This window comes from Helianthus annuus, chromosome 2 (assembly GCF_002127325.2).
Source record: "Helianthus annuus cultivar XRQ/B chromosome 2, HanXRQr2.0-SUNRISE, whole genome shotgun sequence".
NCBI classification, from domain to species: Eukaryota; Viridiplantae; Streptophyta; class Magnoliopsida; order Asterales; family Asteraceae; genus Helianthus; species Helianthus annuus.
In genome coordinates this window covers 45,981,082-46,006,912 of record NC_035434.2, presented here as the reverse complement: position 1 = coordinate 46,006,912, position 25,831 = coordinate 45,981,082, and the positions used below count along the sequence as shown (strand labels likewise).

Sequence of the window (25,831 nt, the reverse complement as noted above, 5' to 3'; positions counted from 1 at the left end):
ATTAAAAAAAATACAATACTATAAATAAAAAAAAATATCCGATTAAATTAAAAAAACAAAAAAAAACACTAGTTTTCGTCTTCGCTTTCTTCACCCTCGCCAACTTCGTCTTCCTCGTCCTCCGTTTCTTCCTCTCCCTCAGGTGGTACATACCGAACCAACCATGCGTGGTGTACCAAATCAACCATTAACTGGGAATGGTACGGTTCGTAATGCGACTCTCGCGCATTATTCACTCTTTCTTCCATTGTCGCCTGTGGATGCTCCTCTTCAACGGCTTCTGGCACATAATTCTGGCATATCGTCTTTCCTTCGTCTTCCAAAATCATGTTGTGCATGATTATACAAGCGTACATAGCATCTCTCATTTTTTGCTTGCTCCATGCACGACAAGGATTTCTCAAATATTACCAGCGTTGTTTAAGAACCCCAAAGCATCTCTCAATGCCTTTTCGTGAAGACTCTTGAACCTTTTTAAAGTATGCTCTTTTTTCATCAATAGGATCACTATACGTCTTCACGAAAATCGAATACCTAGGATAAATTCCGTCGCTCAAATAATATCCATGAGGGTAGTAGTTTCCATTTGCGTAAAACGACGCTTTTGGAGCTTTGCCAGAAATCCACTCCTCTAACAACGGAGATTGTTCAAAAACATTGATATCATTGCATGACCCGACCACGCCAAAGTAAGCCGACCAAACCCAAAGGTCCTGTGAAGCAACCGCCTGAAGAATAATAGTGGGTCCTTTTTGGTCACCACGTGTGTGTTGGCCTCGCCATGCAGTCGGGCAGTTATCCCAACGCCAATGCATGCAATCTATGCTCCCGATCATACCAGGCAAACCATGCTCAGCATTATGTACCTCGTAGATCTTTTGAAGGTCGTCCCATGTGGGCGTTCTAAGATAACGCGCACAGTACACATCAATTATACCTTTATAAAAAAATATAGACAAACATAAGCTTCAAAAAAAAAACAATTGTAAACATACTCGTCGTTTTTTAAAAAAAAAAAAATAAAAGTAAAGTATAAGAATTGTACCGCGACAAAAATGCTCCAAGCTGTCTCGTGTTGTTTTCTCCGCCATTTTTAGATACTCGTCGTTGATGTCGGTAATGTTACCATAAGCAAGGATTCGTAACGCCGACGTACACTTTTGGATACCGGTAAATCCAAGTGCCCCTCTCGCATTCGGTTTTTGTTTAAAGGCTTCCAAGTCGTCGACTATGCGTAGAAACAACCGCTTACTCATTCGGAAACGACGCCTAAAAAATTCGTTCAAAAATGTCGGCGCCTCATCAAAATAATCTTTCATCAAACGATCGTGTGCCGCGCGTCGGTCTCGTTCAATATAACCACTTTTATTTGTTTCTGCTTGGGGGCGAAGAGAATGCTTGACATATCTCACCGCTAGTTGACAAGCACTCGTAACCGCCTCTTGCTCAAGCTACTCATCCGTCGAACCATCGCCATCCGCAAAATACTCATTGTAGTAAAAATTTACCATGGATGAAGAACTAGGAGAATCCATCAAGTTTTTTATATAATGGTTGTATTTTTTAGAGAGTTTTGGTTGAAAATGAATGAGTTTTGGTTGTGTTTGTATATATATATATATGGGAAAAAGGTTTAAAAAAATAAATAAATAAATCAACTAGCCGTTAACTAGCCGTTGTGGTTGGTGATTGGTTGGTCAACAATGGTACAAGCGTTTTAATTAAAACCCCGGAAACATTTTTTCTCGAAAATAACACCCCATAACAGTGGCGGAACTAGAAGAAAATTTCAGGGGTATCCTAATTTTTTTTACCGTATATTTATAAAACAGAGCAACTTCTTATTGTATACTCAATGGCCGATCCAATACTTTATTTGTATGAAGTCACTATTTTAGAAGCTTCAATTTCATACAGTGAACGTAAAAGTTTTTGGCTCAGTTCAAGTGAGTCCTAACATAAGTTATTTTATCTTCTTATATGTACTGGTAATTCATCACGAACTTTAATTTAGTATATTAATTCATTACGAACTTTAATTTAGTGTATTTGTTAAAGTATTTAAGGTTTTTTAATACTAAATAATCTCTACAATAAAGCGTATGACGGAGAATAACATTATTTGGCATTTATATAGTTTAAAAGATACATGACTTATGATAAAAGGTTGTTATAATTAATAAGCTCCATATGAAAATAAAGAAATGAATAAGCTAAAAGATAATAAATTGATTAAATAATAAATAATATATTAATTAATAAACTGATGAATAGTTGATTAAATAGTATAAAACTAATTGAATAATAATGTGTTAGTTATCAAAGTTAAATTGAATAATAATATGTTACTTACCAGAGCTAAATCTTAAATAACAAATAAAATAGAAAATATTGATATGCTGGTGAACCCACGTGGGTTACAACTCACTTTCCATATTTCAAGAGAAAAAAATAATAAATCAAAATAACAAACTACCTTTTGGTTTTAGAAAAGGAAGAGTCTTCTTCATCAAGCTCTGCAACACTGACAGGCCAAAGTTCACAATTTTCTTCAAGAGATTTCATTTTTCTTCTTTAAGTCTCTCTAATATTATATCCAGGGGTATCCTAGTGTTTGCTCAATGGTATCCAAATACATAAAACCGAAAAACAATTTTCTTTTTTGTATTTCGGCAAGAAAGTTGAGGGGTATCCCGGGCACCCCCTCACCTCCCCGTAGGTCCGCCCCTGCCCCATAACGCCTACCGTAATGGTAGACGGGGCGTTTTAGAGCGTTATTTTTTAATTTAAAAAAAAAACGCCCTACTACGGGCGGTCTTACAAATTACAAATTTAAATAGGTTATGTGGGGTCGGTGTCCTTGGGTAATCTCGTAGTTCCTATGGGGTGGAGTGGAGATGATGGGGTCGGTTCGTGTAAAAACCTCAACTTAGGCCGAAGGGATTTGTTGGTAACATGTAGTTAATAGTTGGTAATGGTTTCGTTTGTGATCCGTCGAAGAGATGTCGTTGATGATGATGTCATCGCTGTATATGTCAGTGAAATCTTTACTCACAACATGCTTCCACGTACTTTCACCAATAGTTAGTTTTTCCTTAATGTGAAAAAGATGCTAAACAAGTCTTTATACTAGTTTCAATTCAATGATTAATATTCGATGCTGAATAAATTCGGATAGTCTTTGTGGATTTAAAAATCTTTAGTTTGAGAAGGAACTTTTTGAAGATTGTTTTTGGGGTTGAACTGATAAATTATTTGGTTATATTGTAATATGATTATAAATTTAAGCTTTTAATTATCTTAACGAAAGAATATTTAAACATGGTTAACTTTGGTAAAGGAGTATGCATGGTTATGCGATTTAATAATATTCGAAGGTTTAGGTTTTGCTACAATAAAATGTATATAAAGAAGAGCAACACATTGTTTATCATTCGAATCAAATAAAAAAAAAACAGTTTTAAAAATTAAATAAATAATAAAAAAATAATAATAAAAAAAAATAAACAATAGATTTTAATAGGATCTTGGTCACACTTGTTACATAGTTAAGCTTGAGATGACCGCAAGATCGTAAATCTAACAGAGAAGTAGATAGTGGTTGAGCGGCAGAAACGGAATAGCCTCAGAAAATTGAGAATTTTTGTTACCTTTAATTTTAAAATAGTATTGTTATATATATATATATATATATATATATATATATATATATATATATATATATATATATATATATATATATATATATATATATAGGTGTGAGAAGTAGTAGGCTATTTGAGAAACTTGAGAAGCATTCTAGACCACACATTTTTCTTAAGCAAAAAAATGAAAAAAAAAATGCAATTTTTTTTTTTTTGAAAAATCACAGGTTTTTCTTTAAGAATTTAATTTTTTATTTTTTTTAACTTTTTTAGGGATTTATACACATGTGTATATTGTTAATCTTTTTAACTATACATATATGTATATTGTCAATTATACATATATGTATATACATGTTTAAAATTGAAAAATAAGTGTTATTTAGGGTTTAACATTAGTATTTAGGGTTTAGCATTAGGGTTTAGGGTTTAGCTTTATGGTTTAGGGTTTAGCTTTAGGGTTTAGCATTAGGGTTTAGTAATAGTATTTAGGGTTTAGCATTAGCGCTTAGCTTTTGGGTTTAGCATTAGGGTTTAGCTTTAACTTTTGGGTTTAGCTTTATCTTTAGGGTTTGCATCAGGGTTTAGCATTAAGGGTTTAGCTTTAGGGTTTAGTTTTAGCTTTAGGGTTTAGCATTAGGGTTTAGCTTTAGGGTTTAGCTTTAGGGTTTAGAATTAGGGTTTAGCTTTAGGGTTTAGGGTTTAGCATTAAGGTTTATCTTTAGTGTTTATGGTATAAGGTTTAGGATTTATAACACATATTTTTTCAATTTTAAACATGTATATACATATATGTATAATTGTCAATATACATATATGTATAGTTAAAAGATTAACAATATACACATGTGTATAAATCCCAAAAAAAAAAATTTTTAAAAATAAAAAATAAAAAATTTAATCCTTAAAGAAAAAGCTGTGATTTTTCCAAAAAAAAAAAAAAAAAAAAAAATTTGCATTTTTTTAACCTTTTTTTTTTTGCATTTTTTGCTTAGGGAAAATGTGTGGTCCAGATTGCTTCTCAAGTTTCTCAAATAGGGTGGACTTCTCTTAGGATCCCTACCCTATATATATATATATATATATACTAGTCATTTACCCGCGCGATGCGGCGGGAGTGGCGATTTACAATAGGGTACTCATTTACCGCTAGTTTATCCGTCGTCTCGTGATATATCGTATAGTACTTAAGTTAGTTTCTTATTCGTGATATGTTGGCACTGGGTTTTTCTGTTAGTTTATCGATTCTTTGGTGATATACTCAGGTAAATTTTTTTAGTTGTAGCTTTGACGTTATCTATCTACAAGAAGAGTACAAAACAAGGAAGTAGATGTAATTAAAAACAAGAAGAGTACAAAACAGGCAAGTAACTGGACAAAACACTAAAAACAAAATACGGGGAGTCTCTTGTATCTCTTCCTGTTTTACCAATACATCCGTTCGCTCAAGACTTTCTTGTATCTTCTCCTCTACTGTACCAGATTTCGACACATAAAAAAACAATGTTAGAAGCTTACAGGTGTTTTAAAAAAGTAATTAAAAAGTAATTTCTGGAAGCAATTAAGGCACAAAATCTACTAATATACCTTCCTTTTGATATGGATGCGGTTAATTAATCACGCAATACTTCATGGTAGACAACATTTGATGTGTAAACTCCACGTTGTTTGAAATCTTTGGCGAGATGTACCAACACCTTCGTATTTTGTCTTGAAATCCCTCTTGATAACGCCACATAAAGTTGCCCGTGTGAAAATACAGAATCCGATAGATAAATACCAACATGCGGAATTTATGAAGTTTTTTTCAAAGTTTTTTCCTAATTATTTTATTAACATTTTATTCTTTCATAGGTATTGTTTTAGTTTCCTTCAAAATATTTTATTATAAACTTTTTTTACACTTATCTTTCAACTATTTTTTTTTTTAATTTTTAGTAATTTACATAATAATAAAAGAAAAAACACATCATTTTAAGTTCAAACAACACAAATATAATATCCATTTTAAGTGGAAAGCTAATATATTCAATAAACCATCATATATTTAGTTTAACACACTTTGTTAATGTAGTTAGCATAAAAACAATAAACAGTTAAAAACCATAAAAATAGTTTACGTTGTACAATTAAATAAGTACATACATTATTCTTACTCTTATAAATCATATTTTTATGTAAGGAAAATTTTTTTTGTTTGTTTAACGGGTTCTCAGAGTTATAATTTATAAATTTTGTTAATTAGAAGGTTAGAGCAAATTACAAATCATGGGTTGGTAGACGGGCAACAAGATGCGCCGCCACCCCCTTTTGAATTGGAAATTAGGAATGAGATTTTTTTTTAATTGGTCTTGCATTTTATTTCTGTGGTTTGACATGAGTTATTTGAATTGGTCTTGTATTTCCTTTTTGGGTGTTTCATTGGGTGGGGTAGTCTTCTTTTGATTCCCCCAAGTCTGGTTGTGTTCTGGGTGGGGTGGTAGTCTCCTATTTTGTAAGTGTTATTTTATGAATGAGGGTTGGTCTTGGTTGTTTAAATACAATATATGTTAAAAATAGAAGATAGAAAGTCAAAAAAATTAAATCAAATTAACTTGTTTTATACTTCCCAAAAGACTAATATAGTTTTATAAGAAACTGAATAAATATGAAAAACATTGATAGATATTTTGGAAGATTTGACGTAGAAAAAGTAATAATATACTTTTGGAATGTTTCTTTTTCGAGAAATGCTAAGGGGCGCCTTTGTTTTATTAGAAAATGTCAAAATATGGTACTTTCATTTTTAACCTTATACTTATACTTGAATCTTTAAATCCAATTTTTAAAACATCTCCAAGTGAAGTCATGTGACTCCTGCTCATTTTTAAACCCCTAATAATGATGCATATTTTAGCGAGATAAACTAATAAAATCGTGCGAAATAAGTTTAATTAATTAGGGAAAAAAATACATTTTTTGGTTAACATATCAAACATACTTGACTGATAATCCGCCCCGCATTCGGAATATATAGATTTATGATTCTTGCAAAAGACGATTGCCATCTAGTTTTGGTAAATAAGTTTTCCCCCGACACCTATTTGGGCAAAAACCCTAGCTTTTAGACTTGAACAACAGGTTATATAGTAGCTTTTAGACAGCAGGTTATATAGTAGCTTTTAGACTATAACAGCAGGTTGTAACTTAAACAGCAGGTTAATAATAGTATAACAGCAGGCTATATAGTAGCTTCATTCCAATATTACCGTCCACAAATACACAACACAATCTATGACATGTACAATTAATACAAATTTGAACTTGCAAGACTGATTAAAAAGGTAAAACAAGAAAACTTATAACTGTCCAACATAACCGTTTCTAATACAGTTAATTAGTTATGAGAATATACTACATTTTTTACACTAAACTTAAAGAAAAGGGAGTTTTAGGAGGATGCTTCACCTTAGCAAGCAAGGAGAAGGATTTGAGAGAAAATAAAGAGCCTGAACTTGGACTTGGAACTTGATCTTGTAGCTTAACTTGCTTCAGTTTCAAACAGGTTCAAGCTACCTTAACTTGCTTCAGCTTGAACTTGTGTGTGTGTGTGTGTAGTGGGAGTTTCGACTCAAATTATGGAGGTGGAGGAAGAGTAAAAGTGAGTTAATGTGGGGAGGTGCTTCTTATAAGGGAAGTGAGAGAGAGTAAGGGTTTAATGTGTAAATGCATGACACCTGAAGGGTTAAAATGGTTTGTTTGAGGGTTATTTGTTTGACTGGTTTTTAAAAGAAAAGGGAAGAGCAGGCTATAAAGTGTGTTAATGTGGCTATAAAGTGTGTTACTGTTGAAATGAGCAGGCTATATAAAAGTGAAATGACTCTGTTGCACTCTTTCACCATTTTATGAAATCAGAGAGAGAGAGGACCATCTATATGCAGCCTGCACTCTTTCACCATTTTAGCCACTGAAGAAGATTCAGAAATGTGTGTCCAGTTGTTCTGCAGAAAGCAATTCCATACAAATCAAACTAAGTCTCGGTTTTTTAAAAATATACAAATTCAAATGAACAAACCTTTGACTTTGGAATAACTTTGACTGCAACAACTTAAACCGAAAACCGAACAGATAAACAACTTAACCGATTGAATTAAAACTCGAACCGAATAACCAATTCGGTTTATGGTTCGGGTTGTAACCAAAACATGAAGGATCGAATTTGTAAACTGAATAAACCGAAGAGATAAGAAAATAGGCTTGGGATCAGCTAAAAACAAGTGTAAAAAAGATATTAAGACCTTGATTTTTCGGTTTCAAACGGATCAAACTAAACACCATATCCTAACCAAAATAAACCTGACCGAATAACCATTACGGTTTCGGTTTCGGTTCCTGTTTTAACCCAAACAACAGGAACATTGAGTTTCTAAACTGAATTAAGCAAACCGAAACCTTAATAAACCAAATCGATTTAGCTTTACAAGCTCATTCTTGATGCAAAATCACAAACAGGAACATGTTGACTTTCAAAAGTAACATTTTGCAAATTCAACTTTAAGTTTGACATGAATCTGCAATTTCAATTGATCCTCTTGACTTATAATAACATCAATAATAATCAAACTACAGTTATGATGAAGCTTAATCACATAATTAACCAAGTTCAATGTACCTTTTTCACCAAAGTCAAAACATTGTAAGGGTTTAGCCGTTCAAAGTAGAGGAGCACAAAGCCTCGACTCTTAGCCCTATCACATCTGCAACCGACCCTTTCAGTCTAAAAAAAATATAAATCAAACCTGCTCAGGAGAGCCATATGTAATCAAACCTGGTCCAGATATGGATCGTGATACTTCTCCACTTTGCTCGGCAAGGTCAGAACTGTAAAAAAAAAAGTAAGACCAATTAATATGATCGTATCGATATATTTGTCATTGTATGAACTCTAAAATGATTAAAAAAGCATAAGCAAGAAGCAAAGAATGGAAGGTGAAACAAAAGGGTTATTATGATATTTACCCATTCTCTCTAACAGAACGCCTTAATAAAGCAGCAGCTCTTGCTTCACCTGGAATACCCTCCTTTCTTTTATTCATTTCTCGCGCCTAGAGAAACATAAAAAGGCATAATAGGGTTACAAGAATAGATTAAAATGGCATAAGTTTAGGGAGCATGTACCTCGGAGCCATTATTGTCCAGCAAATATCCAACAAGATGACCACCACATCATTTACAACTTAGAACGATACCTTGTTAGAGTCCCTGACATTAATTAAAGATTGTGACTGGATGTTGATATCTTGAACAGACATGATCAGCTCTGGTTTTGAGCCCTTCACTGAAACCACTCTCTAGAACCGAAAAAGAGACAATAATTCAATATATATTTCATGGATTAATGTGAACAAAGTATAGCAGATAGTATATCAATACCGAAGATACATATCTGCTTCCGTGCCTTGATGCATGACCATTTGGTTTGCCAATCTTTGAACCTGTTTTCGATGTTTGTCCAGCTGGGACTGTTCTTGTGTTCCCTAGCAAATCACAAAACAACCATCAGTCAACTTAACAGTACCACATCTGTAAACCACCACCTCAAAAACCATCAGATCTGGCTCTAGTCTATTTGTCAATTGTATTTCTTTTAGCATATTAAGGGGCATGTTCTTTTTACAATATTGCAAGCTTAATAATAATAAAACAAGTCACAAACCAGAATAATAATAAAAAATACAGCAACATACAAAAAATGCTTTATGACATAATAAATATAATTTCTTTACCTTCTGTGAATGTACAAACAAACGAACGTGGATCTTCAATGAATGGTTTTACTTCTCTTTCCTACATATGTGAGGGGCAAATGCTTTAAAATGAACCTGTGTGACTCACCAAAACCCTCTCAATCGACCATCTTGTTCATCCGTTAAACGAACAGCTGGGAGCTGATAAATGAACCTGTGTATACAAGAGAACACCATAATCTTTTAAATAAGTCCAATCAGCTTCTAGAATGATAAGCCGCTCACATGTTGTCCAATGAAAAAGCAATATTTAAATGAAAAATGAATCAGGACAACCTTGATTTCAAGCTTCTGGAGACATCACCCATTAGTTTGTCAAAGCATAAGGAAAGCCGCTGATGCTGATCTGTTGGCTGCAATATCACAAAAATACAACTTATATAAAAAAAAACTCAGTCAAATGCACTTTGACCCACTACTACTGTTGCTAATCTTTTAAAACCCTAACCAATTTCACATATAATGCAACTAAGTTCAATGCCTACATCTGTATAATGCAACTAATAAAAAGAAACTTAGGAAGTTTATTTACTTATACAAAGTCCATTATCATACCATACTGGCATATCCTGCATATTGAGATGATACAATAAACAAAGCTTGGGCTCTTTACTAAATGAGCTTGTTTTTTGGCCCGGGCTCGAGCTCGAGCTCGTTTAAGCTCGGCTCATTCGAGCTTTTTTTCGAGCCGAGCTTGAGTAGCTGGCGAGTACTTCGGCTCTTTTGCACCGCTATCCACAGTGATACAAGAGAACACCATAATCTTTTAAATAAGTACAATCAGCTTCTAGAATGATAAGCCGCTCACATGCTGTCCAATGAAAAAGCAATATTTAAATGAAAAATGAATCAGGACAACCTTGATTTCTTTTTGTTTTAAGGTTTAATTAAAGAACCATGAGAATCTTATCTCTCGCGCTATACCTAAGATTCACAGCATACAAATGCTTAGCTGTTCATGCGGTTCTCGTGGTCTTTTACTTAAAATAGTTTGTCATTTCATCATGCGCACATATATATGCACACCTGCTATGTCTTATAACACCCATCTTAGGTGCTGATATACAATTAATGACCCATCACCAACCAACACTAAATCAGTTCGCAAGTCCTTTCATTTAACCTAAATCATCCACCAAATCCGGATTTCAAGTATATAAATATTTTTCTTAATAAATAAACTTGTATTGATTGAACATGACCAAGTTGTTCTGTTCCCTGAATAAAAAACAAATAATCTATTCTGTGCCGAATCACAATAAATTGCCACTTACAATTCTCAATAAGTCATTTCTTAACAAAACAAATCTTACCAGCAAAGATAGAACTAAACTGACCTGTGTATCGGTGACGGGATTATCCAAGAAACTTCAGCAAAACATGCATCTCCAGCCTTACGCATGTGGTCCTGAGAGAAAATTTTACATTTTAATTCCAGTTATTATTAGAACAACAAAAAAAAAAAAAAAATCTACAAGCATTAAAGAATAAATTTACCTTAAGATCCTTCCAAGAATAAAACCTTCAAACATGAGGTATAAAACCCTAGATCTGTTGATTCAAAGTAGAGTTTACCTCAGACATGAAAGTAAAACCCTAGATCTGCAAGTTTAAAGCAGATACAAACATCAACTGGATGAAATTTTGGGTCTTGCAAGGTTTGGTTCTCACCAGATGTATGTATATAAAAGTGCACAGTGATTTTTGGGGTAAAAGAACATCTCTGATTATTTTTCCTTTTGGATCCACAGATCCAAATCCAGATCTTTGAGGGGGAGAGAGAACGAAAATGGAAAAAGGGATCTCAATTTGAAATGTGTCGAACGAACTGTGAAAGCCAGATCTTGAAGCGTATGTAGAAACCCTAGATCTCGTTTGAGAGAGAAAGCTGCGATAGCCAGATCTTGAATCACATGTAGAAACCCTAGATCTCATTTGAGAGAGAAAGCAGGGCAGTTGCACAATCAACAACTTAACCAGACAACCACCATCAATAGCAGCCGAAGAAAGCAAATTCTCAAACAGATCTGGTGAAGATAGCTTGGGGTTTCTGAATCGCCGAGAGAGAGAGAGAGAGAGAGAGAGAGAGAGAGGCGGATAGGAATGAGATAGACATCTGAAACCCTAATGAGATAGTGATACCGTGTGTTTTTTAATGAGTAGTACATTATGCATCTGATGTTGTACCCCGTGTGTTTTTTTGTGAAGGGCATAATTGGAATTGTAAACTATATTGTGCTTTAGAGGGTTGTACAACATGCTTTAGGGGTGTTTTAAGAAAATTTATATGACCTTAGGAAGTCCTTTGGATATGCTTATTAATATAGTATAGATATATATATATAGGATTAGGATGAAGAGTGAACAATTTCTTGAGAGTGAACTGAGTGAACTAATCTTGACCCTTGATCATTTTTTAGATTAAAAGTTTAAAATTGACATTACCCAAGTATATTTAATTAAAATTCCTTAATTTTCTCATCTCTTAACTCTCTCTTTTTTTTTTCACTCTCTCTCCCTCTCTATCTCATTTTTAATTATTTCTTCATTATTTCTTTATCCATAGATTTTGTGATAATTTTAACTTGAATATTGTTTTTCTTTTATTATCTGTATATATAGATATCATAATACATTGTTTTTAACTTTTTTATAATTTTCAATAAACATTAAAAAATTTCTCTGAGATTGAAATTGTAATTATTTTTGGGCATTAATTTTTGTTTTTGAATATGTGATATGTATAATTTTCATTAATTTTATAATTTTTATATGAATCTACTCGTGTGCATGCCTAACATACTATATGTTGTTAATATACACATGTAACCATTTTTTAATATAATACACAGATGTATAAAAGACTGTACACATGTGTATAAATTAACAGCTTTGTATCTTGTTTAAACTGATAGTTAGCGAGACTATACACATGTATATAAACTAACAGTTGTGTATATTGTATAAACTGTTACTAGCGAGACTGTACACATGTGTATACACTAACAACTATGTATCTTCTATATACGGAAACTAGCGAGATTTTAGGGATTTTGATTATATTGTTTAATAAATGCAATTTACAAAAGACACAAATACCCTTGTGTCATTTATTTTAAAGGGGAGTTACAACATTATAATTACAATCTTGCCATTGTTTAAAAATCTCTAGATGATGTAATCCAATGGTCCAGATTAGTTCACACAGTTCACTCTCAACATAGTGTTCACTCTAGAACCCTACCATATATATATATATATATATATATATATATATATATATATATATATATATATATATATATATATAGCGGGCTGCTAGAATGAAAACCGCCCCGAGTTGTAAGAACCACGAGAACTACACCCCACGGAGCGCCGTTCGCCATGATTTTTTTTTACAAGTAGATGTGTGTATTATAAACACAGCCGTAAAAAATCATGGCGAACGGCGCTCCGTGGGGTGTAGTTTTTTACACCACAAGTTTGGTGTTTTTTAATTTTTTTTCTTTTTTTTTTCACCAAACTTGTGGTGTAAAAAACTACACCCCACGGAGCGCCGTTCGCCATGATTTTTTACAGCTGTGTTTATAATATACACATCTACTTGTAAAAAAAAATCATGGCCAACGACGCTCCGTGGGGTGTAGTTCTCGCGGTTCTTACAACTCGAGGTGGTTTTCATTCTAGCGGCTCCCTATATATATATATATATATATATATATATATATATAGGATAGGAGTTGGCCAGAAAGTCCAAATTTCCTAAAAAGTGTAAAAAGTCATAAAACACCATAATGTCAACCATAAAACACACCAAAAACCCATAAATAATATGATGAAGATTACTAAAACATCATGTATGTGGGTTTTGTGTTGTGTTTTAGATGTTAAAGCTCTGATTGTGGAATGACAAATATTATTGTGTTTTATGTTGTTTAGCATTGTGTGTTTTATATTCATAGTTCTACGATGGTGTTTGAAGTTTTTATGGACTATTAGAGTTTGAATATGGTGTTTTAGTAATATTCATTCTATTATTTGTGAGTTTTAGGTGTGTTTTATGTCTGAAATTATTGTGTTTTATGACTTTTTACACTTTTTAGGAAAAACACACTTTCCGTAGGATCCCCACTACACACACACATATATATATATATATATATATGTATATGTATATATAGTGGAGGGTTCAAATGAGAATAATTTTTTTGTAAGAAGAAAAAAGAAGAAGTTTCAACCAATAAGAATGCTTCATTTTACTTCATTTAATATTTGCATTTAATTTTAATATGAGGGTATTGGTAATCTTACATAAATCATTAATTTGTATTCTTCCCCTTTAATAACTAACTAAATTAAATTTGTAACTCCTTTTCAAAATATATATAGTTTTTCCAAATTAAAAAAAAAACAACTTAATTTTAAGTGTAGAATAAATTACTAGTTGTGTAGGATAAATTACGAGTTGTGTAAGATATTTTTCGAGGTGTGTATGATAAATTTCGACTGTGTAGGATAAAATTCTATAATGTGTAGAGGGTATATGTAGGAAAATTTTGATATGTGTAGGTCTTGTAGATTATTTGTAGGATAATTAATAATTTGTTGACTAATTAATTAAAGAGAAAAAAATTAATGATATGAGTTATAAATGAAATAGTATTTTACTAATATGCTCTTTCTTCTTTTTCTTCTCACATTAAATTTCTTCTCAAATGAACCTTCCCCATACATATATATATATATATAGGGTTAGGTTAACGTACAAATGCCCTTATCGTACATTACGTACGCTACAATCTCAGTCGCCCGATCATCTTCCCGCATTGAATTCGCATGTTGTTTTTTTGTAACAATTTCGCATGTTGGTTTTTTAACATGCGATTTCATCAAAATTACCACATGCGAAATTGTTAAAAAAAACAACATGCTATTTCATCAAAATTATCACATGCGAAATTGGTACAAAAACAACATGCGAATTCATAAAAAATTATCACATGCGAAATTGTTAAAAAAAAAACAACATGCTATTTCATCAAAATTATCACATGCGAAATTGGTACAAAAAAACAACATGCGAATTCATCAAAAATTATCAATGCGAAATTGTTATAAAAAAACAACATGCGATTTTAAAATGCGGGAAGATGATCTGACGGCTGAGATTGAAGGGTACGTAATGTACGATAAGCAATATTGTACAGTACTCTTTACCTATATATATATATATATACACATATATACATATAGTAGGGTTTATGAGTGAACAATGATATATTTGTGAACAAAATGACTTATCCTGACTATTGATTTTGTAGATCTAGATTTTTTCTTTAGTGGCAAAATTGTAATTATCTTTTGTAATTTACAGGTATTTTAATAGACACAAGGGTATAATTGTATCTCTTTACTTTTTTCTCTCACAAATTACATAACTTAATATTTGATAATTTAAAAAAAAAAAATACAAACATTATCAATTATTGTTCCATCTTGAACTCGATTAAAAATATTTAATTACATTCTCTATACATATATGTATTAGATCAATGTTTGATGAAAATATACATAGTGGAAACAATATGTAATAATACACAAGTGTATAAGTCTGGTATATACCGATCTGTATACACTATGTAGTTGAATAATACACTGGTGTATACGTCTGGTATATACCGACCTGTATACACATATGTACTTGAATAATAAACATGTGTATAAAGCACCTTGTCACAAATTACATAACTTAATATTTGATAATTAAAAAAAAAAATACAAACATTATCAAACATTGTTCCATCTAGAACACGATTCAAAATATATAATTGCATTCTCTATACATATATGTATTAGATCAATGTTTGATTAAAAGATGCATAGTGGAAACAATATGTAATAATACACAAGTGTATAAGTATGGTATATATCGACCTGTATACACTATGTAGTTGAATAATACACAGGTGTATACGTCTGATATATACCGACCTGTATACACATTGTTATATATATATATATATATATATATATATATATATATATATATATATATATATATATATATATATATATATATATATATATATATATATGGAGAGAGAGAGAGAGAAACAAGATCAGGAGAAAACGCTCAAAGGTGTGAAAACGGTGAGAACGCATCCTGGCCCAACACGTGTCACGCGACATATAGAAGGGCGGGGGGGGGGGGGGGGGGGGGGGGGCTTTTTTGTCTTTTCAATCTTCTTTTATTTTCTCAACACGGTATAATAATTTCTGGCGTCTAAGTTTTTTTTGGCGTTAATTGTATTTATTAAACTTTTTGGTGTTGAATTAATTGTTTTTGTGTCGCATATATAATTTTTTGGCGTTATAGCGTTTTCTGGTTAATGTTTTTGGCGTTTGTGGCGTTTTGTATAATAATTCAGTAGGAGTCATTAATATTTGCATAAGATTATAATAAGACCAATTTTTTTGGCTTTCAGTAAATTTTTTTGGCGTTTAATACCCTTTACAAGGTGCTTTGCCAACACACGTTCTCCCAGTTTTCATACTACTAGCGTTTTGGTGTTTGTAGTTTTTGGCGTTTTATATAGTAATCTATTTTATTTATAGAGAATTAGATAACAAAACAACATATAACTTGATATTAAAACAATATAAAATGAAAACAAAAATAATAAAAAATGGTAATCTAATTTTTCTTCTGAATCTTCACTGTCATCAGCCTCTTTTCTTCTTGAATTTGTTTTTGGCGTTTTGAACCTTTTTTGAATACTTTAGCTAGATGCCAACTTTCCTACATAAACCACGTCTTTTTCAGAAGAAGCTGCTTAGTGGCATCCTGTGTTTTGATGTGATATTCTTGTTTGGTGGCATGTCATTGAAGATCAACTCTTGCTTGATGCTATTTATAAGAATGGAGTCCAAAATAGCATTTTACCCTTGTGTTGATCCCTTTATTCCATGCTGATATTCATCAAGAACAAAGCTCACATGATGGCATATCACTGTCATTAGTCTCTTTTTCTTGAATATTTGTCCATCTCATTCAGCAAAATATTATTGAGATAACCCCCTCAGAAGAAGAATCCATTTCAGTGAAAGCTTTGCCATCTGTGGTTTTTTTAACTAACATTTTTTGGCGTTTTAAAGTGGGTGGTTTCTAGAGGATATGAAGTTTGTGTTTTCTAGGTGTGATCAATTTCATTGTGTATAGACCCCTCTCTTATAGGAATTTTTTGGCGCGTAGTTTAGGCGAGACTTTTTATTGTAATAAATGATAGTAATAAAGTAATTGTCTTTTCAGTTACTATTTTTGTATTTTTTGTGTTGATCAGCTTTTATCAGTTTTATAGGTTATAGACGTCTCATCTTTTAAGTTTGGCGTTTTTTTTAAATGGTGTTATGCAGACCAAGATGACAAAATATAATAACGTAGTAAATAAAATATTAAGCAGGAAAAATATTTTTTGTTATTTTTGGCGTTTTGTAAGGATTAACCATTTTTAGTTTTTTTTTTTTTTTGGCATTTTGCTAATAAAGATAGAAATATATCATTTAATTATCTTAAAAAAAGATTACATAGAAGAAAAAAAGAGGAAAAAAATTAAAAGCCTTCGTCAGAAAGTACTTTATTCGAAAGTATCCATCACTTGCATCATCTTCTTCCTCCTCAGAGTCTTCATCTGGATCTTCATCCATGTCATCACCTTCACCTTCATCAGCTTCTTGTTCCTGAAGATTCTGAAGCCTCCACTTGAAAATGTCTTGTATTAACTCCAATTTTGAGTCTATTTCTGTGTTGGTACAAGTGGCGTTATGCAATTCTTCTATGAAACCCAGACGTTGCTTTGTCATGATGTTTTCTAGCCAGTATACTTCCTGCTCTCCGCTGTCGTATGTAACCGTCACCATATATGTTTCATCATCAAAACGCCATGATGTTATGACAGGGTCCGGCTTCACATCTGCTTTGATTGGTCCAAATTTCCTGGTTAATGCTTTCATAAGCATATGTGTTTCATGACATTCGTTGTCTAGAGCGATGCCAAGGGATAAGATTCCCCTCTTTATCTCTTTTTCAATCTTCAGAATTCCCCTAACCGTCTTAACATACACCCTCATTCTGTTGTTAAAACGGAGGACGTATCGCCTGATTGCCAGATTGTATCTCCAGGAAACAATTGTTGCCATTTTTGGCGTTTTGGTTAAGTTGGCGTTTTGGTTAAAGATGTTTTTTTGCAGAAATGGATAGATTGAAGTGATTATGGAAGCTATGTTTTTACCTCATTTATATAATGATGTTTTTGACGCGTAATTTAGGAGGGAATTTCTTCTAATAAATGTTAATAACTGAAATTCAGTTACTGTGTTGTTTCATCTTCCTATAATATCAAACACGTTTTATAACTAATTTTTGGCGTTTTGTTTTTAATGGCGTTTTATTTTTTGAATGGTGTTTTATCATTTGTTGTTGTTTTGAAGATGAGCGGTAAAAGACCCTTTTACCCTTAATGAAGCGCATCCCACATAATTAAATTGATGTTATTTACAAAAACGCCACCGCGCAATCTAGTCCATGGATTGTTTTGATCGGACGACCCATAAGCGTTCTCACCATTCTCACACTTTCTACCGTTTTCTCCAGATCCTATATATATATATATATATATATATATATATATATATATATATATATATATGGTAGGGTTCATGAGTGAACAATGATATATTTGTGAAAAAATGAACTTATCCTAACCATTGATTTTGTAGACCTAGATTTTTTTATTGGCAAAATTGTAATGATCTTTTGTAATTTACATATATTTTAATAGACACAAGGGTATAACTGTATCTCTTTACTTTTTTCTCTCACACATTACATAACTTAATATTTGATGATTAAAAAAATACAAACATTATCAAATATTGTTACATCTAGAACACAATTAAAAATATTTAATTACATTCTCTATACATATATGTATTAGATCAATGTATGATGAAAAGATGCATAGTGGAAACAATATGTAATAATACACAAGTGTATAAGTGGTATATACCGAGCTATATACAATATGTAGTTGAATAATACACAGGTATATACATCTGGTATATACCGACCTGTATACACATATGTACTTAAACAATAAACAAATGTATAAATCTGCTTTATACCGACTTGTGGGAACAAGTTGTAATAATACATAAGTGTATACGTCTTGTATATACTGACTTGTATACACATATGTTAAAAAACATAATTTAATTAGCGGTAGCATTTTGTTTTAATGGCGTTTTATTTTTTTGAATGGCGTTTTATCATTTGTTGTTGTTTGAATATGAGCGGTAAAAGACCCTTTTACCCTTAATGAAGCGCGTCCCACATAATTAAATTGATGTTATTTACAAAAACGCCACCGCCCAATCTAGTCTATGGATTGTTTTGATCGGACGACCCATAAGCGTTCCCACCATTCTCACACTTTCTACCGTTTTCTCTAGATCCTGACCCTATATATATATATATATATATATATATATATATATATATATATATGGTAGGGTTCATGAGTGAACAATGATATATTTGTGAAAAAATGAACTTATCCTAACCATTGATTTTATAGACCTAGATTTTTTTTAGTAGCAAAATTGTAATGATCTTTTGTAATTTACATATATTTTAATAGACACAAGGGTATAACTGTATCTCTTTACTTTTTTCTCTCACACATTACATAACTTAATATTTGATGATTAAAAAAATACAAACATTATCAAATATTGTTACATCTAGAACACAATTAAAAATATTTAATTACATTCTCTATATATATATATGTATTAGATCAGTGTTTGATGAAAAGATGCATAGTGGAAACAATATGTAATAATACACAAGTGTATAAGTGGTATATATCGAGCTATATACACTATGTAGTTGAATAATACACAGGTATATACATCTGGTATATACCGACCTGTATACACATATGTACTTAAACAATAAACAAGTGTATAAATCTGCTTTATACCGACTTGTGGGAACAAGTTGTAATAATACATAAGTGTATACGTCTTGTATATACGGACTTGTATACACATATGTTAAAAAACATAATTTAATTAGGTTTAATATTTAATTTTAAAAAGAGCATAAGAGTTTATTTAAAAGACCCATTAGCCCTTCAATCCCTTATAATTAAAATAATGGAGAAATAATTAAAAATGAGAGAGAAAGAGAGAGAGAGAGAGATAAGAATATTAAGGGATTTTCATTAAAAATACTTGGCTAATGTCAAATCTTACCCTTTTAATCTAAAAATGATCAAGGGCCAAGATTAGTTCACTCAGTTCACTCTTAAGAATTGTTCACAAATGTGACAACCCGCAACTTCGGGTTACTACTTTAACCTAACCACAGTTAATTTAATCATACATTCATAGCACTGCATTTAACTAGGGTTAGTTAATTGAGTTTACATTGGTAATTCGTGGAATTACCGGAACACATATGTGATAATTTATGTGTTACATGACAAACACGTGAATTATATGCTTTATTTGTAAATTACAAGATGATATGTGCTTTGTGTGAAAGTTAATAAGTTAGGGGTGTTTAGTGCTAGTACTGGAAATAAAACAAAACTCCTTAACCCTATTCATTTCTCACCAATTCCAATCATACTCCAGTTGCAAGTTCTCTAATCATTTAGGGTTTCACAATTCTCTAAACCTCTGATCTTTGATCTCAATTCTTCAAGAACAAACTCTACATCGAATCTAAGGAAATTGGTTTATGATTGTACGTTGATGTCTTTGCTCTTTGATTTCATGCAAACCCTATAAGTCCAAACATGTGGTTCTGGGTTTAGGTAATCATCCTATTTAAATGTGTTAGTTTGAGAATGATGTATGATTGTTGCCTGGTATTAGGATGCAAATGATATGATACAATTGTTAAACTTTTGCTGGATTCATATGATATATTAGGGTTTTGATCGTACTGAACTCGTGGCCTTGGGTTTCACCAGCCTGGGGAGTTTCCGCCGAACGAAACCATTAAAAAAACACAGTTTCCATTTATCAGATACGTATATGATTAGCACATTTTGCTTGTACATACGTAAAAATCTATTGCACTTCATAAATTCCTAGATTTTGAGCAATCTGCAATAAAATTCTCAATCCTTTATTGCATTTTCTTACAATTATAGCTAAAGGTTCGCTAAGCCTAATCTGCAATGAAATTCTCAATCCTTTATTGCATTTGCTATAGTAAAAGGTTCGCTAAGCCTGAATTTCCAACATTATTTATTTGTTTGAAATGACATGTCAAGCAACACAATTGTAATATATTAAGTAGGTTTCTACTAAAAAATAATTCATTTTATTGTGTAACTAGTAGGACATTGCGTGCCATATAAAATAAGATAAACACATCGAGTACATAGGTAAAACACACTGTTTTTCAATAAACATTAAAAAAACTAGTAGATAACGCCCGCGCTTCGTGGCGGGTATATTTTTCTATTAATAGGAAATGATGTACTAAACATAAAGGTTGGAAGGTTGTAGTAGGTTAATCCAATTGCCTTCCTCTTTTGAAAAATATTTCTGAATCATATATCCAGCTTGTTCCAGATCATTGTAATCTTATAAACTTCTCAGTCACCGCCATCATTACTCCAAAATCAGTAAAGATTGCTGAATAAAATGATCAAAATTACATCAAAAATCAAGAAACAAACCCTTCTTATTTTTGCCTATCAGGAATCATAGAACAGCTAAGTAGCGTTAAAAAGAGGCAGAATAACGCACCTGAACTCTGGCAGTGATCTTCGTTGTCCCTCGTGTATTCATAGGTAATATTTTTTGGCAAAAAGAAATATTATTAATAAGAGCAACACATATACGGATCATAACCAACCACATACAAAAAACGATAGACATCAACATAAAAAAATTTAAATATGACATATATATGAAAAGACAAACATACCGAAGAGATCACCAAACAGAATGTGCAAAACCGATACCCAGCAACCTATAAGACGACAAACTCACAAGTCACTATAGATTATTAAGAAGCAATAAGATAATCAACATGCACAATGGAGGACTGGAGGTACAGTCTTGGCAAACAACAGAGCATCAACTTTAAAACAATAGAAATTGAACCTTATGGGCATTTTTTTTTCTTTTATAACATGCTTAAAATAGAGAGATGCTATTCTAAGATAAATTAGAGCAAAATACAATTACTTCTAAAGAGTTTAAGAGTTAACAGTTTACGATGTATTTTATTCCCAAGCTTTATCTATCTAAATTTAAGCTTTACGTAAGAGATTCTTTGTGATTTTACTATCTTCATCTTCAAAGCCTTTCATTACTTTTGATTTAAATTTAATAAGCGTATATATTCCCAAAAAAAGTTCATAATACAAAACAAAATAACATAGGTTCAACCGTAACCAACAAACCTAAGCGGGTAAAATATAGTCGATCTAACTGCACCTGAGTAAGAAGCTAAGAAACAGCGGCAACTGACAAACATAAATAGTCGGACCTACAATAGAAGACGCTAACTCAAAACCAATCATAAGGTAAAAACACAAAAAAAAAACCACACAGTATGAACTTTTGAGGAAACGAACCCGACGAAGAAGATGATAAACCAAAAGTCCTAACGGAGGTTGACTGACTTACGACGGTGTTGGGGATCGCCGACGTTTTTCAAAAATGGGTCTGTTTAGTCTAACAATCGGATCATTTTGAAGGGTAGTAAGGTGAATGGGTGGTTGCGGTTTGTGATTTAGTCGGAACACCGGATCAATATGAAGGGTAGTAAAGTGATTTGGTTGAGTTTGGGGCTGCGCTGAGATTCAAGATGGCTTTTTGAAGAAGTAGTAGGAACACTGGCAGATGCCGGTTAAAAGCAACCTGGAAGCAGGGACTGTTGTTAAGAGGATTCATCAATTGTTATATTTATATAAATGGTTTTAATGGAGATTTTAGGGCGAGGGTGAATTTATAGGTTGAAGCGATTGGATTTCAATGGCGATTGGATTGTAAGTCTGAATTTATAGGGTGAATTTATACACACCTTAAAGTTGAACTTATATTTATGTTTCATGTGTTTGAGTTGGTTTGCTACTTGATGTATTTGATTTTGAACAATGTATTTCATTTTAGGTGGTTGCGGTTTGTGATTTAGTCGAAACACTAGATCAATTTGAAGGGGAGTAAGGTGATTTAGTTGAGTTTAGGGCTGTGCTGAGATTCAAGATAGCTTTTTGAAGAAGTAGTTGGGAACACCGGCAGATGCCGGTTAAAAGCAACATGGAAGCGGGGATTGTTGTTAAGAGGATTCATCAATTGTTATATTTATATAAATGGTTTTAATGGAGATTTTAGGGCGAGGGTGAATTTATAGGTTGAAGCGATTGGATTTCAATGGCGATTGGATTGTAAGTCTGAATTTATAAGGTGAATTTATACACACCTTAAAGTTGAACTTATATTTATGTTTCATGTGTTTGAGTTGGTTTGCTACTTGATGTATTTGATTTTGAACAATGTATTTCATTTTAATACTTATGGAATTCGAATAATTTAAATATTGTCACATTTAGCATTATGATGTCTCAATCAATCTTATTTTCGTCTCACTCTGATGTTTCCGCCATCGGTTGGGGTGTGACATCTTTAACTATATATATAGTTATGTAAGTGGGCCCCGCACATCAACCCTCTAGAGCGCTTGTTATCCCTCTGACGAAACCCTCGATGGCATCCCTCTATAACGCCAGGCAGCGGTGTGCGGGGTGTAAGTCCCTAACCCGGATCAATGATGCAGATGATTGATTTCTACAAAGATTTAGATCCAAAATACTAATTTATGTGATGTTTCAACAAAAATATGTATGAAATATGAAGAACTTGATGAATATTAAGATGAACACACTTGTTTGATCTTTAAAACCCAAAGATAATTTGCAAAAGATGTTTTCAATAAAATCGTCAAATTCACCTTAATGTATGTGTTAATGAAACCCTAATTCACTCTTTCTATTTATAGCCTAAATAAGTTTAGGCTAACTACACTTTAATCCCATAAGTTAAATATACCAATAAGCCCCTATACTTAGTATCTCACCAAATTGTCACTTTAAACAAGAAAGCTATATGTAAAACATGTTAAATATATTTTGTCTAAACAAAATATATTTTTTTCAACCGCAAGTCACGTTCCCTCATATCTTGAACTTCGCTCTTCAATCCTTCTCATCTTGACTAGCACATACACTTCGTTACACTCGAATTTGACATGTCGACACTTTGAACAATCATGTGCACCGGCGTCACTATGTTAGTGTCGTTGGGTGACGCTCGATTAGTGTTCCCCCCGACACTTGTATCTTCGTTGAGTGTCTCTGATCACCGTTCTTTGTCAGATATGGTCATTGATAGTAGATTCATCACTGACACTACGATGTCGTATGTGTACCAGCGACACTCAGATGTCACCGTGATGAGCACCGGCGACACATTCATCCTGACGGTGTGACTATGACACATGCAATACCTGAGAGTGTTACCAGTGACTATCGACTAATCAACTAGGTCTTGATATATAGACTTCCAATCTTGACAGTATATGTGTGACGTGGCACGGGGCGCATGTCACACCCCAACCGATGGCGGAAGCATCGGGGTGCGGCACTAAGCGTCCAGATTGCTCAAAAGTTTCCATAACACTATAGTTTCCATATAAATTAAATCAAGTTTCATAGCATTGTCTAACCATCAAACAGAGTTTCACAACCATAAGTATTGATTACAAAACATCCAAATATTGTTCAAATTATTGAATTTAACTAGGTGAGTTTCTAAGCATCATCCTAGCTTGTTTCTTCAGCGTCCAAACTTATCAACCTGCAACATGTATAAAATACTATCAACAAAAATGTTGGCGAGTATACAAGTTTGAGTACGTAGTAACATAATAGTTCAAAACGTTCCAAAAACTCATATCTACCATGAAACATATAACAAGTTTCACCATGCTAAGCTAATGCAGTCCCTATGTAACACGCATTTCCAACACAAATAACATAGCAATCCCAAGAGTCTAGCTGGAGCTATAAACGTTCAGTGCCTTTCCCAAAGTCTAACGGGAGGTTTGATCTTAGCAATACCCAAGAGAATAGCAGGCGGGATGTTACAACCTATAGCATATACATATAACCATAATTGCTAAGACATGTCACATACAAGGATTAAATGTCACATAGCATATAAGTCTCAAGTTTCACAAGTATCCTGTTTCACGCAGATAGAGTAAGTTTCCAAACAAGTTTCAAATGTCAAGTGTCAAGTTTATAGAATACATGTTGCATCCCAAAAGTGTTTAAAAGGAATCGAGTATACTCACAGTGGGTGCTAAGTATCTACACCAACTATTTTGATCGAAGGGAGCGCTGGAGTTAACCTGATTATAGTATAACAGTGTAAGCGTTGAACAGAATGTCGAATCGTGCAAGTGTCGAATGAAAGTGTCTGACAGACTCCCTGATCGGATGGTCATCCGGACGGATGGTCATCCGGTCGGATGACCATTCGCCCCAGATGGAACCCATCCGATCAGACGGTCGTCCGATCAGTAGTATGTTTTGCAAAATGTTTTCAAACTTTTGAAGTTTTCCCTGTAGTATAAATCCAAGTCGTTCGATCGGATGGTTATCCAGACGGATGACCGTTCGATCGGTTGACTGTTTGAGTGAAAGTTTAATAGTTCAAAGTTCTGATGCAAATAGTTTAAGTATTGGAGGCTACGGGGAAAAAGGTCGTCTGGTCGGATGACCGTTTGATCGAATGATCGTCCAATCGGATGGTCATTTGACTGTTGTGATCTTGTTCCTTTGCAACCGTTGTAAAATTTCTAAGTTTGAGTTTAACGGAGACGACGTGGTAATGTATCAAGACAATAGAAACCCACTAAGGTTCAGCTCGTCTGATCGGATGGGCATCACCCCGTTCGATCGGATGACTGTTCTTGACGGTGTTTCATGTCTGATCCGTAATTCGGTCATCTTCCCGGGGATAATCCGTTTTCAAGCCGACTCCAGACTAAGGAACAAGTCTACAGCCTGCTTTCATCCAGATTTCACCGTGTTTGAGCAGATAAGTTGTATGTAGATAAGATTGTGGCTCTTCATGGCGTACCGGTGTCTATTATCTCTGATAGAGATACTAGACACACCTCTCATTTTTGGAAAAGTTTCCAACAATCTTTGGGCACACGTTTGAATTTTAGTACTACTTACCACCCTCAGACTGATGGACAGAGTGAGCGTACAATTCAAACTTTGGAAGACATGCTTCGTGCATGTG

The 25,831-nt window shown here is 33.0% G+C and overlaps 1 long non-coding RNA gene across 13 annotated transcripts; it reads right to left on the bottom strand.

The window, feature by feature from the left end:
- Positions 1-4,957: 4,957 nt before the first annotated feature.
- Positions 4,958-11,561, bottom strand: LOC110920299. Of its 13 annotated transcripts, none has more exons than XR_002581666.2 (11): positions 10,928-11,556; positions 10,768-10,838; positions 9,707-9,783; positions 9,410-9,584; positions 9,057-9,160; positions 8,802-8,974; positions 8,643-8,728; positions 8,296-8,504; positions 7,092-7,624; positions 5,232-5,366; positions 4,958-5,117 (listed from the first exon to the last, which is right to left on the bottom strand). It is a non-coding gene; the product is annotated as an uncharacterized LOC110920299 (long non-coding RNA). The 13 variants fall into 13 exon arrangements; XR_004887585.1 differs by lacking the exons at positions 4,958-5,117; positions 5,232-5,366 and adding an exon at positions 9,986-10,241 and having other exon boundaries at positions 6,847-7,624; positions 10,928-11,032; positions 11,102-11,557; XR_004887554.1 differs by lacking the exons at positions 4,958-5,117; positions 5,232-5,366 and having other exon boundaries at positions 6,847-7,624; positions 8,296-8,380; positions 8,452-8,504; positions 10,928-11,032; positions 11,102-11,557.
- Positions 11,562-25,831: the final 14,270 nt, after the last annotated feature.